The sequence below is a fragment of the Theropithecus gelada genome, chromosome X, assembly GCF_003255815.1.
Source record: "Theropithecus gelada isolate Dixy chromosome X, Tgel_1.0, whole genome shotgun sequence".
Classification (NCBI taxonomy): Eukaryota; Metazoa; Chordata; class Mammalia; order Primates; family Cercopithecidae; genus Theropithecus; species Theropithecus gelada.
The window spans coordinates 76899375-76918462 of NC_037689.1; positions in this window are offsets into that span (position 1 = coordinate 76899375).

Genomic DNA, 19088 nt, shown 5'->3' on the forward strand with positions numbered 1-19088 from the left:
GGTAAAGAGGTGATAAGTACTGGATGTGGAATCACACAAATCTGGGTTTTACTCCCTTTTTTATAATGATATAAAGTGGCTATGTGACATTGGGCAAGTCATTTAATCCTCTCCAATTCTGCCTCTTTGGCTGTAAAACTGAAAAAATAATTGGAGCTATCTCTTAGGTGACTGTGAAACTAAAATGTAATAATATGTGAAATACAGTAGTTTCCCCCTTATCCAAGGTTTTATTTTCCATGGTTTTAGTTACTCGTGGTTAACCATGGTTCACAATGTTAAATGAAAAATTCCAGAAACAAAGGGCCAAAACCCAGAACACTAATGACAAGAAATGCTGGCAAAGATGTGGAGGAACAGGAACTCTCATTCGCTGCTGGTGGGAATGCTAAATTTCGGACACTTTGTAATACAATTTGGCAGTTTCTAAAAAAAATGAAGCATAATCTTACCATATGATTCAGTAATCGAGCTTCTTGGTTTCTACCCAAAGGAGCTGAAAACTTATAATCACACATAAATCTGCACATAGATGTTTATTAGCTTCATTCGTAATTGCCAAAGCTTGGAAGTAACCAAGATGTGTCCTTCAGCGTATAAACTGATAAGTAAAAGAACAAACAAATAAAGAAACTGTGGTGCATGCAGACAATAGAATATCATTCAGCACAAGAAAGAAATGAGTTACTAAGCCATGAAAAGACATGGAAGAAACTTAAATGCATATTACTCAGTGAAGGGAGCCAATCTGAAAAGGTTATATGCTGTATGATTCCAACTAGATGACATTCTGGAAAAGACAAGATTATGGAGACAGTGAAAAGATCAGGGGCTGCCAGGGGCTGAGGGGTGGAGGTGAAGGGGTGGAGCATGGGTTATTTTGGGGGCAGTAAAACTACTCCGTATAATACTATAATAGTGGATACATGTCATTATACATTTCTTTAAACCCATGGAGTACAACACCAAAAGTAAACCCTAAAGTAAACTAGGAACCTCTAGTAAAAAAAAAAAAAGAAAGAAAAAAAGAAAAATTCCAGAAACAAATAATTCACAAGTTTGAAATTGTATGCCTTTTGGGGGAGCACGATGAAATCTCATGCTGTCCTACTGCATCCTGCCTGGGATGTGAATCATCTCTTTGTCCAGTGTATTCACCTTGTCTATGTCACTTAGTAGCCATCTCAGTTATCAGATTGACTGTTGCAGTATTGCAGTGCTCATGTTCAGGTTACTCTTTTACTAAAATTTCTTATTTTAATTTTTATGGATACATAGTAAGTGTATATATTTATGAGGTACATGAGATGTTTTGATACAGGCATGCAATGTGAAATTATCACATCATGGAAAATGGGGTATACAACCCCTCATGCATTTAGCCTTTGTGTTACAAAACAACTCAGTTATACTCTTTTATTTAAACATATACAAGTAAATTATTATCAACTATAGTCACCCTGTTGTGCTATCAAATGCTGTCTTATTCATTCTTTATATTTTATTTTGTACCCATTAAACATCCCTACACCTTCCCACCCCCAAGAAGTTATTCTTACTTTAATTAATAATGACCCCAAAGCACAAGAGTAGTGATGCTGGCAGTTCGGATATGCCAAAGAGAACCTGTAAACTGCTTCCTTTAAATGAAAAGGTGAAAGTTCTCAACTTAATAAGGAAAGAGGCCGGGCGCGGTGGCTCATGCCTGTAATTCCAGCACCTTGGGAGGCTGAGGCGGGTGGATCATGAGGTCAGGAGATGGAGACCATCCTGGCTAACATGATGAAATCCCATCTCGAGTAAAAATACAAAAATTAGCTGGGTGTGATGGCGTGTGTCTGTAATCCCAGCTACTCGGGAGCCTGAGTCAGGAGAATCTTTTGAACCAGGGAGTCGGAGGTGGCAGTGAGCTGAGATCACGCCACTGCACTCCAGCCTGGTGACAGAGTGAGACTCTGTCTCAAAAATAAATAAATTAAAAAAAATAAGGAAAGAAAAAATCATATGGTGGTGTTCTAAGATCTATAGTAAGAATGAATCTTCTATCCATGAAATTGTAAAGAAGGAAAAATAAATTTGTGCTAGTTTTGCTATCATGCCTCAAACTGCGAAAGTTACAGCTACAGTGTATGATAAGTGCTTAGTTAGGAAGCAAAAAGCATTAAATTTGTGGAAGACAACAGAAACGTGCTCCTATTGATAGCATTCAGGTTCGGTACTATCTGAGGTTTCAGGCATACACTGGGGATCTTAGAACACATCCTTGCAGGTAAGAGAGGTACTACTGTATATGATATGTAAGCTATATGGCCTACATATGTAGTCTGAAGGTTTCACAGTGAGATAGTAATACACAGTGTTATGTATGCCAGGGACCCTGTGGTTTGACATTAGAGTCTTTTGATTCTTTTTCATTCCCATAGTTGCTCATGATAGCAAAGTTTTTGAGGAGTGGAATGAGGTAGGTTAGAGTTACTTTGCAATAGAGGAATGTCTTGTGAATGCTGCTCTGCCCTTGCCTAACTTTTCCCCTTCTATCCACTCATTATCTTTTCAAAGGATGAGAAGCAGGATGGCATGGAGCAAAAAGAGTCAGAGAAATGGGGTCCTATGGTCTATGTCCCCTAGAAGTCATATGTTGAAACATATTCACTAATGTGGTAGTAGTGAGAGGTGAGGTATTTAGGAGGTAATCAAGTCATGAAGGCAGAGCCCTCATGAATGGGACTAGCGACCTGATAAAAGAGGTTGAAGGAAACACCCTAGGGTCCTCTTGCCCTACACCATGTGAGAACACAGCATTCAAGGCACCATTTTGGAAGCAGACGCTGGGCCCTCACTAGACATTGAACCTGGTGGCACCTTGATCTTGGAATTCTCAGCTTCCAAGATTGAGAAATAAGTTTCATATCTTATAAATTACCCAGTTTGTGGTATTTTGTGATAGCAGCAGGAATGGACTAAGACATAGAACTTGAACCCCAGCTGTGTCACTTATAGGCCATGGAACCCTGGATGAGTCAGGTAACTTCTCTGAGCTTTGCTTTCCTTGAAGGGACTTTTTTATTTAATAATTGAAAGAGATGTGTGTAACATGCCTGGCTCTTAAATATACAGAGAGAATTTTTTTCCTATTAATCATTGTCCAGAGATTTTAAATTTTTAAAGATGTGTGGGTTAACTAAGACAGTGAAAGGCTTATCAATACTCCATGATTTCAAGGATTTGAGACGTAACTTTTTTCAAGATCTGCCTTGAGAGATTATGCCATAGAAAAGTCCTTCCCAATGTGGATTCTACAAATCCACAAGTTGTAGATCTCCTTGTCTGACTTCCAGATATCTTGTTTGTCTACATGACAAAGACGGCTGTTTGCTACTGAATTGAGTGTTTTCCCTTCAGTATTTTTGTGGCTCTTGGGATTTTTCAGAGATTTATAGAGATTCTAACATTAGAGCTCTTTCTTTGCATTCTTAAGGTCCTGTGGTGAACTGACCTAAACTGATTTGGTTATGTACAACTATTAAGTTTAATGGGTAGGTCTCAGTAGTCACTAATAATTGGAGGAAAGCAAGGGGCTTGGCTACCTTACCACAACCTTGCTGCCAGTTTTGAATAAAAGCAAATGTCAGACCAAAATCTGCCACACATGTAAACATTTATTAGCAAGAAGGCACAAAACAGCTTATAAAACCTGTTGTAGAAGCTCAATGATGTTTCAGATCTCAGGGTTTTGTTTTTTTTTTTTCTTGCATGAAAGGCTTACCTAAAGAAAATGTGATAATATTCCAGCCACAGATTCAGTTAACCACTTATTGAGGTCAAGGGACTGAAAATTATCTGGATACAGCAGTAGGACTCAGAACCTTTTAGGGATTAGGTTGAGAGTGCCATCCCTAAAGGTAGGAGCTATTAGATTTTTATACCCTGTTCAAGCTAAAATATTCTAGTCGGACTACATAGTTTGAATACCATTAACCTCACCAATGAGAACCCATTTTAACAACCATTGCATAAATTAACAAGCCATGGTTCTCACAATGAAAGCTTATTTCTAACATTTATTATGCTAATTATTATAGCCTCCAGCATTAATAGCAAATAGTTATAGCCAGCCATCTCTGGAGTGTGGTTTTGGAGTGAGAGGTTTGTTTGGTTTTTTTTTTTTTTTTTTTTTTAAGAGATAGGGTCTCGTTCTGTGAGTGCAGTGGTGTGATCATAGCTCACTATAGACTTGAACTCATGGGCTCAAGTGATCCTCCTGCCTCATTCTTTCTAGTAACTGGGACTACAGGTGCATACCACCACACCCGACCTAGAAGTCTTGATCAAGGTAACTGACTACTCATAGAGTGTATATTTAAACTAATCATGTGGAATATCACACTGTCTCTGCTTCAGTTTTTTTTTTTTTTTTTTTTTTTTGAGATGGAGTCTCGCTCTGTCACCCAGGCTGGAGTGCAGTGGCCAATCTCGGTTCACTGCAAGCTCTGCCTCCCGGGTTCACGCCATTCTCCTGCCTCAGCCTCCTGAGTAGCTGGGACTACAGGCGCCCACCACCACGCCTGGCTAATTTTTTTTTTTTTTTTTGTATTTTTAGTAGAGACGGGGTTTCACCGTGTTAGCCTGGATGATCTCGATCTCGATCTCCTGACCTCGTGATCCATCCGCCTGGGCCTCCCAGGGTGCTGGGATTACAGGCGTGAGCCACCGCACACGGCCTGCTCTGCTTCAGTATTTTAAAGTAAATTATAGACATCAAAACAGGTACCTCATTCTGATGATCAGGAGATCAATAGATACTGAAGAAGCAGAAAATCTTTAGGTTTTCAATATGAGTGAAAAAAGAGAAATGTGAAATCAGTACCACCAAGACTACTGGAGTATAGCCTCCTCAAGATAACTCTACTCTAAAAATCAAGCAAGAGCCTCTGGCTTTCCTAAGGCTCCTTGGCTTCTGCCATGGTTTTTCTTTCCCCAAAGGCAATTGTTGCTCAGTCTGTGGACAGTTTCTGGAATGCTAAACACTCGATGGTTGGGCTCTGCTAGGATTAATGATTTCTCACCTCCGAGGCTTCTCCTCTAGAGAGTGGTGTCTGATACGGGTGGAGCCCCCAAATGCCAGATGTCCTGTGGTGACAACTGCTGGCAACTGATTGCTCAAGAACTAAGCTGTGCACTTTTCTTTTTTTTTTTTTTTTTTTTTTTTTTGGAGGTGGAGTCTGGCTCTGTCACCCGGGCTGGAGTGCAGTGGCCGGATCTCAGCTCACTGCAAGCCCCGCCTCCCGGGTTCACGCCATTCTCCTGCCTCAGCCTCCCGAGTAGCTGGGACTACAGGCACCCGCCACCTCGCCCGGCTAATTTTTTTTTTGTATTTTAGTAGAGACGGGGTTTCACCGTGTTAGCCAGGATGGTCTCGATCTCCTGAACTCGTGATCCGCCCGTCTCGGCCTCCCAAAGTGCTGGGATTACAGGCTTGAGCCACCGCGCCCGGCCAGCTGTGCACTTTTCAACTAAAAGAAGGAGCCACGTGCTTCAGTGCAATTCAAGACTCCAGGCCGTCTTTAAGGCTGGAAGAGCTCTACTGAGTGAGACCTGCGCCCTCTGCTTCTGCAGTTCCTTCAGTGTGCTGCAATGCCTCCTACAGGCCCTCTCAATCAATGTATTAAGTCACTGGCAAATTTCCCTAAATTAAAAGTGGGTGCTAGATAAAAGGGAGCAAACTACTGAAACATGTAACAACTTGGATGACCCTCAAGGGAATCATGCTGAGGGAAAACAGCCAATCCCCAAAGGTTGCTATGATGTGTTATTCCACTTCTATGACATTCTTGAAATGACAAAATTACAAAGACAGAGAACAGATTAGTGGTTGCCAGGGATTAGGGAAGAGAAGAGAAGTGAAGCAGGTGTGGTTATATTTAATATATATATTTAATATATATTATAATAGGGCAACATAAAGGATCCCTGTGGTGACAAAACTTTTCAGCATCTTTACTGTAGTGGTGGATACATGAACCTACACAGGTGATGAAATAGCATAGAATGAAACACGTGAAACACACATGCACGCACACACGTGCACACAAATAAGTATGAGTAAAACTGGATAATTTGTTACAAGATGGATGAGTTATATCAATATCCTGGTTGTGATAGTATACCACAGTTTTGCAAGATGTTACCATTGGGAGAAACTAAAGTAACAAGAGATCTCTCTGCATTATTTCTTACAGGTTATCAAATAAGATCTCAAAATAAACATTTTAGGCTCGGCGCGGTGGCTCACGCCTGTAATCCCAGCACTTTGGGAGGCCCAGGTGGGCGGATCACTTGAGGTGAGGAGTTCCAGACCAGCCTGACCAACATGGTGAAACCCTGTCTCTACTAAAAATACGAAAACATTAGCTGGGCATGGTGGAGCACGCCTGTTGTCCCAGCTACTCAGGAGGCTGAGGCAGGAGAGTCCTTTGAACCTGGGAGGCAGAGGTTGCAGTGAGCCGAGATAGTGCCACTGCACTCCAGTCTGGGCGACAGAGTGAGACTGTTTCAAAAAAAATTTTTTTTTTAATTAAAAATAAGTGATTGTCGTGATGATTACAGAACCGTATATGTATACTAAAAAATATTGAATTCTACACTTGTAAATGGGTGAATTGTGTGGCATGTAAAGTATATTTCAATAAAGCTGTTTATAAAAAGTGAGTACAAATATCTTCAGAGAGGCTAAGGAATCAGGGTGAATTCCTGACCCATAAAGGATAACCCTGGAGGTAGAATTGTTCTTTTGTTCAAGAGGACTGCAATCCCCTGCCTTCCTCAACCTTTCCCTTTTCCCACTCTGAGCCAATCCTAAACGAGGTATGAGACAATTCAGCTGCTTCAGTCCACTGGTGACAGGAGTGAGCCACAAGAAAGACTCAGGTGCCTTGCAGCCCTCAAGTTGCAGCCCTTTTCTTTTCCCCACTGCATGACCCAGTTCACCTGCCTGAGTGTCTTCTCTCTGCTTGAACTAAGATCTATTTGATTGGGGGCCCTGGTTCCTGGCCTAGCTCTTGTTAAGCTCCTCCTCTGGAGGCTGACTGCTTTTCCCTGTCCTCCCCTGCCACCTCTGGGCTGGTTAGTTATGATGCACAGGTGGCCATACTCAGCCACTTCTGACAAGAGGGCTGGGTTTACCTCGCCTGGGCTTAAGGAGGTTTTTTGCTTTTAGGAAGGAGGCTTAGCTTAGCCGTCACCATCGTAACCCATCAAGTGGTCAGGCAGCTAACAATGTGCTAACGCAGATAGGTAGACAAGATTGGCCAATGATATTTGCCAACTTTCTCATCGCTTAGCAAGTTGCTCCATGTTTGACAACAGGAGTCAGTCTTGCTGTATTATTATTATTATTATTATTATTATTATTATTATTATTGAGACAGGGTCTCACTCAGTCACCCAGGTTGGAGTACAGTAGCACGATCTTGGCTCACTGCAACCTCTGCCCCCTGAACTCAAGCACCTTAGCCTCCTGAGTAGCTGAGACTACAGGTGCATGCAACCATGCCTGGCAAATTTGCTGTATTATTAAAAAGACAAAATCTCAGGACATTGATTCGCTGTCTACGTCTGTATTCAACTGTCACTTCTGCTGTTATCAGTATTTCTGTCTTCTCGTAATTTGCTGTGTCTCATTTTCTGTGGCTACAGAAACAATAAACACACTTGTAAGGATTTAGTCTGAAAAAAAGAAATTGGCTCTGAGGAAGATTCTTTTATGAGTAAAGCTGGCAAACTTTATTGTATGTGTGCTGACATCTTTTTGACTTCCTGGAGGACCACTCCCCCTTATTTTTCCCTTCTTACTTCTTTATTCTCAGTTTTGTTCCAGATGTGTGAGATTGCCAGAGAAGTGACCTCTGGATGATGAGGTGTTAGCTGGGTTCTGGAGAGTGGCTCTCACCTTGCTTCAACAGTTTTCTTGTTGGCTCAGGCCTCCTTCTCCTTTGGGGCCAGCGAAGACCACTGCTCTAGGTTAAAGACAGGACGTGGGAGATGGGAGTTGAGTAGCAGAGGTGTAGACATAGTCTTAGCCCAGTCTAGGAGACATTGAGAGAGGCCAGTGGTGGATGGTGGGGGCAGGAAATGTGACATTTTCCTCTTTGAATATAATGAGACCATTTGGAATAGATATTTTTCTGCCAAACTAGCTGCTTAAGCCCCCTGGGGAATGGCAGAGGGAACTAACATCTGCAAAATATACAGGTCAAACAGCATATAGACTGGGCTGGCCCAGCAATTCCTTCAAAACAGTTGAAGTCCAGAGACTCCAGAACCTGGGCCAGGTACCTGGGGAGAAAAGAAGGGTAGGCCCAAGAGAGACTGAGACAGAGAGAGACTGTGTGTGTGTGTCTGTGTGTGTGGGTGTGTGTGTCTGAGACAGGGCAGAAAGTCGGGGTCGGAGGGAGAGAGAAGAGAGGGAACCAACTTGTACTGTAACTTATGGCCACAATGCATCCTGGGATGGCATGTTCTTTTTCAGACATTCACTCAGCCATCTTTTTTTTTTTCTTCTTCCAAATATTTTCCTCACTTTTTCTCTCCCACTTCTTCCTCTCCTTCCCTTCCCTCCTCCAGGATAGTGGAGAACATCTGGGAAGATGGAGCGGCCCACTGCTGGAGCAGTATCTTTGAAAACAGAGGAAACCATCATCTTGCTGCCCCTCCTGTTTTGCAATTCTCACATCCATTCAGGACCTGTTTGTGTGTCTCTCCTTCCTGTTCATTTTAGTAGGCTGAATAAAAGCACATGAACTGCAACTCTCTCCTCTGATAACCCTGTTTCTCTGTGTTTTTCCCTGAGTCACTGGGGAGAATCACACATCTTTTTGGATGGAGCACTTGGCTGGAGGTGGAGGACCTGGCTCATGTTCCTAAGCTCTACTATATACTTTTGATGTGACCTTGGGCAAGTTCCTGTCCTCTTTGGGGCCTTAGCTTCCTTTTCAATAAGTATGATAAAAGAAAGGGAAAACTTTTGGAGCTGGCACCCAAAAGTGATGTTAATTAGAATACTTGGCCTTCTGAGATCTTCCTAGCCCTTGCCAACCCCACTTCTTACCTCTGTTCGTCCCAGGCATCAGTTAGTTAACTGAAAAGCCACACCCAAGAATATGGTCCCAGTAGAGGAATTGAGTTATTTTTTCACTTCTTAGTGTAAAAGATATAATCACAAAGACTCCTCAAGTAAGAAGAGGGCAGGAGTAAGGTTCTGGAAGTATAGGCATTTTGTGGATAAAGGCAAATACTTATGCCTGTGAACTTTCCCGATCCCTTCCATTCAAAGGTTCAGGATGAAGTGTTTGAATTGCTGTTAAACAGGGAATCTGGCCCAGAAGCAGCCCATTTCCCGAGTGGTAGTTGGGCGTGGGGAAACTGTTGGTCTGCATAGGATGTACAGCTGGCTATAATGGGTGGGGATCTGTGGGCCCAATCCTCCTTCCCTTATGACTGGGCACCTAGCAGCAGGGTTATGAGTCCACTTTGTCTTGTTCAACTGTGAAAGTAGCAAGAATGGGAGCCTCTGCAAGGGCCTGCAGCTGCCTTCCAAGGAATTTCAGTGATATCTGTGAGTACAGAGGCTGAGTCATATTTTGGGAGAGGATTGTGTTTTTATACCCGCAATGCAGGGTGTTGCCATAATATTAATCATTATTATGGTTAAAAACAAATAAACTCATCCTGCAGTTATGACAAATCTGTGTCTTGGCTCTTTCTTGCCCTTACATTGTCTTTCTTTTAGCTTCTGCCTTAAGGAACCAGAGTTTAACCCCATATAGCCAGAATAAGCAACTGTCTTTCTAACACCATTTCAGGAACATATTTTAAGTCTCTAATTTTTAAACATCTTCCATATTTATGTACTAAGAGCATCCTGTCAAAATGCAAATGCTGCTTAAGCTTCATTAGTTACTTTGATCTTAATATTAATGGGCCATTAATATTGTTTCCTGAGAGAAGGAGATTGGGTGAAAGGAGAGACCACAAGGGTCCTGGACATCTGACCAGGGAGGGAGAGGCCACAGAAAGGATATAGGGGCACCAAAGACAAATCACCAACCTGTCAATTTTTCCATGGACCAGTTGTAGACAAAGGTCATGGCTACAGCAGCAGGGGGTCTGTGATTGTGGAGAAAGGTAAGGAGGGAGGAGTAAAAGGAAGATTGATTGAAGTTTGAGGAGCCATTCCCTCAGCGTGGGCCTCAGGTTCTGGCTCTAGAGCAACCGACTCTGATCTTACAAAAGGAGAAAGATGTCTGCTTGTGTGTGTGGGCCATTTCAGGTGGATCCCATGGGCCTTGGACAGTTTCTGTGGGTCAGGCCTTGGCTTCAGGGCCTTGAGTTCCTACAAAGTTGACAGAGGCTGAACCAGCTGGGGAACTGCTAGGTATCTGGCAGGAGCGGGAAAAGTCATTAAGACTCGGGCTCACTGAGAGACCTGAACACTGGGGCAAAGTGTGCCTTCAGAATGTAGCCCACTCTGTCAGCCTAGGTCCCCAACCTCATCTTACCTAGTGACCAAGAAATGCACTTTGCTCTTTTCTGGACCCCATTCTATCTTGACCAAATCAGAAAACAGGCTCATTGCTGCCCTACATATCTTTTACCTGGGCTTCGATGAAAGCAGATAAGCCAAGGTGGAGAGTCCCCAGTTATGGTCTCAGCAACCATCTTCCTGTCATTTTCTCTACCGCTTTCCTGCATGTACCATCATTTGGGTTGTGGCAAAAATGGCATCTCCTAAGAGACTGTCTCTAGTTAGATAGCTTCTCCCACCTCCAACCATATCACTTCACTCTGGTTATTGTCTTCATAGCACCTAACACCATCTCAAGTTGTCATTTGGTTTGTTTTGTTGTTCATTATCTCTCCCATCTCCCTGTCCCATGCTGTGTGTGATTCACGAAGCAGGGGCTGACCGCATTTTGGTCCCCCAGTCTATCCCCTAAATCTGGCAGAATTGGGTAGGCCTCTTCTCTGCTCTGTCTCCTGAATACAACCTACATGTCCTCACTTTGTACCTTTGCTCAAAGTATTTTTCCTCTCTGGAATGTGCTTTTCCCTGTCCACTGAATCCTTCTTGTCCTACAATGCTGGGTTTAAATCCCACCCCCTCCAGAAAGGCCTCCCTGATTACCTCAACTGACAGAGAGCTTTTCTTTCTCTGACTGCTATAGCCTTGACTATCTTTGCTACATATTATGCTATTTCTTTTTTCACTGTCCTATAGTCCTTTCCAATTTTTTCCCTTGCATTTGTCTTTTCTCTCCAGATTGATTGTGTCCACAATACTTTTGTGCTTCTGATGAGGTCTAGCTCTTCTGTCTCACCTCAAGATAAAAATGGGGTTGTGGCCGGGTGCAGTGCCTCACACCTGTAATCTCAGCACTTTGGGAGGCCGAGGCGGGCAGATAACTTGAGGTCAGGAGTTTGAGACCAGCCTGGCCATCATGGTGAAACCTCATCTCTATCAAAAAATACAAAAAATAGCCGGGTGTGGTGGCATGAGCCTGTTGTCCCAGCTACTAGGGAGGCTGAGGTGGGAGAATCGCTTGAACCCAGGAGGCGGAAGTTGCAGTGAGCTGAGACGGTGCCACTGGACTCTGGCTTGGGTGTCTCAAAAAAAAAAATGAGTTTGGTTGTGTCCATTTAGTGGTACAGATGACATAGCAGGACACAAGAAAATAGTTTTTCCTTGTGTAATCCAAGGATCATGAAGCAGCTCTCATTTAAATACAGATTCCCAGGCACAATGTCCACAGTTTCAGAATGTGTTATCTAGGGTGGGGCTCTGAAATCTGCATTTTCTTTAAAATACACAAAGTTTGAGAACCAGCAATTTAGGGAGAGCCACTTTCATCCTGGGTCAACCACTAACCAGGTATGTGACTTTGGGAGGCTCACTTGTTCCCTCTGGGCTTCTGTTTTCTCATATGTAGGATGAAGGGGTTGGGTAATGTGACTTCTCAATTCTAAAATTCAGCATGTTTATGTTCTGTAAACTTCTGGAAGGTAAATTCCTTGGCCTACATGTCTTAGAATCTCTACTATTCAAGCATAGTACCTTAAATGTAGTAGGTGCTTAACAAACACTGGATGAGTGAATGGATGGAATGAGTAGCTGGGAGGCAGGGGAAGGGATGCTCACAGCAATTCAGAGACAATACTGCAGTGGAGCACAGTGCAAAGGCTTGGGTTAGAATCCCAGTCTTTGCCAAGTTTTGTTGTCTCTTGAACTCTCCATTTCCCAATCTGTAAATTGGAGGTGTTACCTATTGCATCAGGCTGTTGCAGGACGAAATGAGATAATGTCTACAAAAAGCTTAGCACAATGTCTGACACATAGTAAATACTTAATATCTTTATTTTTAATTAGGTCACCCCAATGAGGAACAAATAATTGGCTTTCAATGAGGGAGAACTTGAATTTCAACCATATTCCGGACTTCTCCTGTCTTCTCCCTTTCCCATTGGCCCATAGAGACCCTGATTATAAGGATGGGCCTGGAATTGGCTGATCTAACAGCCAAAGCTGTAAGGACCTGACTTAGAATTTGGGAAAGATGTTCTGTTATCTTACAGCATGGTGTAACTTATCCATGTACCGAGAGAAACAAATTGTCAAGGCATCATGAAGTTTATCATCAGGAGTACGGAAAGAATACGAGGTCTGACATGAGAATATCTGGGTTCAGGTGTTAGTTCTTGCAGAAAAAGTTCCGTGACCTCACCGTACCTCCACCTCCTGATTTGAGTCAGGTGTCCCTTCTCTATGTTCTCACGGTGCCGACTATTTCCTTTATCATGATATTTGCCTTTTGTTCTTACTACCTGTGACTGTCACCTACAGTAGACTAAGCTTTTTGAGAGTGGGGACAATGTTTTGACCATCTCTGTATTCTGGACAAAGAACATATTACCTGAGTGGAGCAGATGTTCAGGAAATGTTTGTAAAACTCAATTCAAATGATGAACTGATATGCTATTGAGCTCAGCAATTAACCTCTTTAGGCGCTGTAAGAGGGAGACAAGAAACCCTTCTCTGATGACTCGCCAGTGTTATTGTGAGGCTCAAGCACTTTGCAACCAGTAAAAGAATCAATGTTATTGCCTTTCAGGCCTCTTCCCCTCCACCCTGGACCCCCCTCAACCCCACCCCCGCCCCACAGCCTTGCTGACCTTTACCTAAACCTATTTACCATCCCTTTAGGACTCTGCTTTCTGTTCTGTAGGCTATTTTATCAGCCAATCTGGAAAAGGAATCCATGCTAATGTGTTAATGGGTGTTAATTGGACGATATGTTTACATTTCAACAGGGAGTTTTTGAGCTTTAGGAGGAATGAGTAATGGTGGATTCCAGGTGCTTGGGCAGGGGAGAGCTGGGTTTTTGTTTTTGTTGTTGTTGTTAGGGAATCTCTTAAGCCATTTCTCAAACTGCCCTGGTAGGGGGCCACCTACTTTTTGTCCACATTAGGCTTGTCATGCAGCACACACAGTGTGTTTGCATGCAGGAAGTGCCTGAGGCCTCTGGGACCACGTTGGGGGGTTCTGTCTTGCAAGAGATCCAATAGCATGAGGAAGCAGTCTGTAGAAATTTACCTGCTTCCTTCCTGAGTCAGGGCCTGATGAGCTCTGTTCCAGGCTTGGAGATCAAACCTGGGGCCCAGAAAAGCCATTAGCCTGGAAAGATTATTTCTGTTAATCCTCCTAAGCAGCTCCTGAGGCTTTTCACATGCTCACAGAATAGCCTGGGGCCTTTGCTGGGGTCCAGTGTTAAACTCCTTTGGAAAGAGTTGTAATTCCCGGTTAAAAGTTCCTCTGGTGCTATTAATGTTGAACAGAAATAAGTTTTGTGCCTGAAATATCAACGCCAAGGATTTTGCGTGTGTTGAGAATGAGGAGGGGAAGGTGAAGGGTTTACTGGCTGAGGCTGGTTTGAGTTTGCAGGTGTGGGCAGAGGTGGGGGTGGGAAGTGAGGGGAATGCCTGCGTGGTCTGTGGGCATGAGTGTGTATTTTAAGCATGCCTGCCCTGTATTCATGCTCTGTGACTTTGTCCCGTGGCTCTTTTCTGAATTGTCTGGTGTAGGAGTTGGTTATTAAAATAAATTGTTCTTTCTTACTGCCTTATGTATAAAGCCACCGCCTAAGCTTCTCAGAACATTGTTCTTGATTGTGTTGAGGCCTGAAAAACCCAAGGCATGATAGAATGCCATTCTGGTCTTAGTGTTCTCCCATCAGAATGTGGGGTCCTCGGATAAATTTTGGGAAAGTGACCTAAGAGACGTTGGACCAGTGGATCTGAACTTGCTAGAGGCTGGTGGTCTTGTGGCTGGTAGATTACCATGGGGCTTGCCTGCCATTTCGATTCCTCTGCCTCTTGCCCACATCTCCAGAGGAAGGGTAAAAGAGGGAAAGAATTGAACCTCACCTCCCTTCAGTTAGAAAATGTCTTGTTTCCCAACCTTTGTGCCGTCAGTGGCAGCCTCTGCCACCAGGTTCCCCTGTATTCCAGTCCCTGACAGGTAGCTGATGAAGCCTCCACTCATGTGTATTAGAATTGTACTCTTTCTCTGCAATAGACTAGACGGGCCTATTCTCTGAATGAGACCGGTTTGCTCATTCAGAGAATTTTTCAGAGAATTCAGAGAACATTGTAGGTACCAGTGTTGCTCATGGGGCAAGAGGTGATTGATTGATGACTTCCTGAGCACTGCTGGCACCTGAGGTGGGGTGGAGAGCAGGCTGAGAGGTCGAGGATCTCTTTAGGATGAAAGTAGAAGTTGCCAAATGAGAATCTGTAGGCTAAATTCAGCACTCACACCCTATGTGACCTGAACAATATTTTAAAACATTTTGACTTGGTTGCCTATATTTAAAAATCCAGAAAGTTGAAAATAGTAGGATGAGATAACACTGGGTAAGTTGCCTGCTTGGCAACAATTAGTTATGCTGAGCAGTGGCTGCCACACTGGGGCAGGATCTGTACTCTCTGGCTTGCCACAGTCCCTCACCATTGCCTGTTGTATTATACCCTGCACGCTTTCCTTGTTTAGACTCTCTGTCTGCCTCCTGTAGGCCACTTTGTGATCCCTGGACTTTCAACACTCATCATGGTGGCATAGGCCCTAGGGGGAGATTTTGCTGTAAGGGATGGGAGACCAGCTGAGTAGCAGGGGTTGAAAAAAGCAGGAAGCCTGAGAGAGGAAGCCCGGGGTCCCCACTGGGCAGCCTGTGAAGAGGCAGAGACATCACAGCAATGAGGGAGCCTGAAATTCAGCAGCCTGTGAAGACCCAGCCAGGAAGCACTGAAGGCAGTGAGCTAAGTTAGTAAGAGGATCAAGCCAGGCTGTCTCAGGCCAAGTGACCATGCCATAGTCCTCCTTAAACTCTCAATGACTTCCCATTGTTCTTAGGATAAAGAGCAAACAGCCTTACCATGGTCAATAAGGTGCTGCATGGTTTGGCCTGACGAGATTGAGCTTTATTTTGAGCTCTGTGCTCTTGGAAAAGTAGCAACAGTCAAGAAAACCCCCTACTGTTTTGTGATGCTTTTGTGTTCCAAGAAGCTAACTGCAAAAGACCATCCCACCTTCATAAATGGCAAGGCAAAACCCACCTCCACCCTTTATCAGTGACTCAGATAAGATCCACCCTAAGTTTTCTCCATCTTAATGAACATTCTCCCTATTACAATAGCTCAAATAAAATCATCTCCTTGATTGTCTGTTGCATTTTATTCTTCACAGTTTTGGTGCCATGACTTAGATGGAATTGAACTTCATCTTCAGATCACATCACCCAGGTAACAAGATCTGTCAGAGCCCTTTCTGCTCCTCTCCTGACTAGTGATCTGGAGACCCAATGGTGAGTCCTGTTCTTGATCCTGTGGTTTGGGCTCTTGTTTATTGGTAGATCCATAAAGATTTGATTTTGATTCTTTTTGAATACTTGCTTGATTCCTGGTGCTGGCTTGTTTTGGTTTCATGATCTGACCATTCAGTGATCTCTGTCTCTCCCAACAGAGACAAGGTTTATAGAGACCTTGTCTCTGTTGGGTGAAAGATGACAGTATCTGGTTTATCAGTCAATTTATCTCTTTTGAGCTTAACTCAATTAAGAATTCCATGATCTGCTGGGCACGGTGGCTCATGCCTGTAATCCTAGCACTTTGGGAGGCTGAGGCGGGAGGATCACTTGAGGTCAGGAGTTTGAGACTAGCCTGGCCAACATGGCGAAACTCTGTCTCTACTAAAAATGCAAAAATTAGCTGGGCGTGGTGGCACATGCCTGTAGTCCCAGCTACATGAGAGACTGAGGCAGAAGAATCGCTTGAACCCAAGAGTCGGAGGTTGCAGTGAGCCGAGATAGTACCACTGTACTCTAGCCTTGGGTGACAGAGCTAGACTTCATCTTAAAAAAAAAAAAAAAAAAAAAAAAGAATTCCATGACCATCAGGAAGAGAACAGGGCTTTGATATGGATAAATGAGCTTTGTAATTCTATGTTTACATTTGACCCTTGGCTGAAAGTTTAGAATTAAAACTACAAGCTATCCATTTGTATGCTTATACACCATTCAGAAAGAACTTTACCTTTTATTGTGTGAGTGTGGGATATTTACCCACCTTTGGATGGTATTACCAAATTAGATTTTAAAATCTCTTATAGGAGCTTTGTTTGGATTAGTTTAGAGATAAATAATTGCTGTATAAATTGAATGTTCCTACAATTCCCAGAAATTAAGGAAATGATATTGTATTGAATACGTTAAATGTTCTTTAAAAGTATTCTTATAGAAATTAACTCAAATGTTTAAAAAATTCAAGTTCATATAAATTAGGTAAATCTGGCAGATGAGAGTAGTTCAGTATCTTTGTTTCAATGAAAATAGCTATATTTTTCTGATTTATCAGTGTTAAATATGAGTGTACATTTTTATTCTACGTAGGTATGTTCTTCCCAAATTTATAAAAATCTACTGATAAAATAAGCTGGCATTGCCTCTACTAGGTGCTTAAGATTGTGACACCAGAGCAGTGAAAATTTTGAATTGTCTCAGACATGTCCCAGCTGAAGCTGAAGGAGGTGATGCTCTGCTTTGTTTCAGTTCTCATACTCTAAACAAGAGTCCTTCTTGTGGTCTATTTAGTGCCATGTGCTTTTTATTGGTGATTTCCTTGTTTAAAATCGCCCTCAAGCATAGTGCTGAAGTGCTGTCTATGGTTCCTAAGCACAACAAGGCTGTGATGTGCCTTATGGAGAAACTACATATGTTAGACAAGCAGCTTCATTCATGCATGAGTTATAGTGCTGCTGGCTGTGAGTTCAATGTTAATGAATCAACAATATATATTAAAGTGTCTTTAAACAGAAACACACACAAAACAAGGTTACGTATTGGTTGGTTGGTAAAAATTTGTGACTAGAGGTTGGTTGGTAAAAATTTGTAACACTGTATTTCCCCAGGAACAGTGATTCAGGATTCGCTAATTTAGTGTTTGTGATAACTTTATGGAGCGTAGTTGCTGTGAATAATGAGAATCTACTGTACTTTGGTTTTTTCTTTCATGGCATTGATCACAGGTTATAAGTATATGTTTATTGGTGCAATTAAAAAATGTCTACCTCCTCCACTAGAATGTAAGCCTCAGGAGGACAGGGACTAGGATTATTTCGTTTGATTGAATTCCTGGGACCTGATACCCAGTGCCTGGTTCATAGCTGGTGCTTAGTAAAGAATTGTTGGGCCGGGCGCGGTGGCTCAAGCCTGTAATCCCAGCACTTTGGGAGGCCGAGACGGGCGGATCGCGAGGTCAGGAGATCGAGACCATCCTGGCTAACACGGTGAAACCCCGTCTCTACTAAAAATACAAAAAACTAGCCGGGCGAGGTGACGGGCGCCTGTAGTCCCAGCTACTCGGGAGGCTGAGGCAGGAGAATGGCGGGAACCCGGGAGGCGGAGCTTGCAGTGAGCTGAGATCCGGCCACTGCACTCCAGCCTGGGTGACAGAGCCAGACTCTGTCTCAAAAAAAAAAAAAAAAAAAAAAAAAAAAAGAATTGTTGAAGGAATAGTTGAATGAATGGTTGAATGAACAAAGTATCTATTAGCTGTGTGGCACAGAGGAATACCTAAGAATGGAGCCAGACAGGTCATTACTGAGGGAGGTTGCAGGCTGTGGTAGGAGAGACAATTGGTCTACTCCTGTTTTCCATTACAGTGTCTCTTGTCCTACAGTGTTGGCTATATTTAATGTATAATGGGAGGATTTTCCATTGAGAGTAAGATGTGTTTCAGATACCAAATACTACCTTCCTTTAAGTAGTTAGTGTCCTTTCATTGTGCTTCCAGTGAAAACAAGCAAAACCTGCTCCTGCAACCTGGTGGCTGCAAATATCAGACAGATTTAGAAAGGGGCATTGGGGGCAAGATGGCTGAATAGGAACAGCTCCAGTCTCCAACTCCCAGCACGAGCGACACAGAAGACTGGTGATTTCTGCATTTTCAACTGAGGTACTGGGTTCATCTCACTAGGGTGTGCCGGACAATCGGTGCTGGTCAGGTGCTGCAGCCCGACCAGTGAGAGCTGAAGCAGGGCGAGGCATCGCCTCACCTGGGAAGCACAAGGGGAAAGGGAATCCCTTTTCCTAGCCAGGGGAACTGAGACACACAACACCTGGAAAATCGGGTAACTCCCACCCCAATACTGCGCTTTAAGCAAACAGGCACACCTGGAGATAATATCCCACACCTGGCTGGGAGGGTCCCACGCCCACGGAGCCTCCCTCATTGCTAGCACAGCAGTCTGCGATCTCGCGGCAAGGCAGCAGCCAGGCTGGGGGAGGGGCGCCCGCCATTGCTGAGGCTTAAGTAGGTAAACAAAGCTGCTGGGAAGCTCGAACTGGGTGGAGCTCACAGCAGCTCAAGGAAACCTGCCTGTCTCTGTAGACTCTACCTCTGGGGACAGGGCACAGTAAACAACAAAAGCAGAGAAACCTCTGCAGACGCAAACGACTCTGTCTGACAGCTTTGAAGAGAGCAGT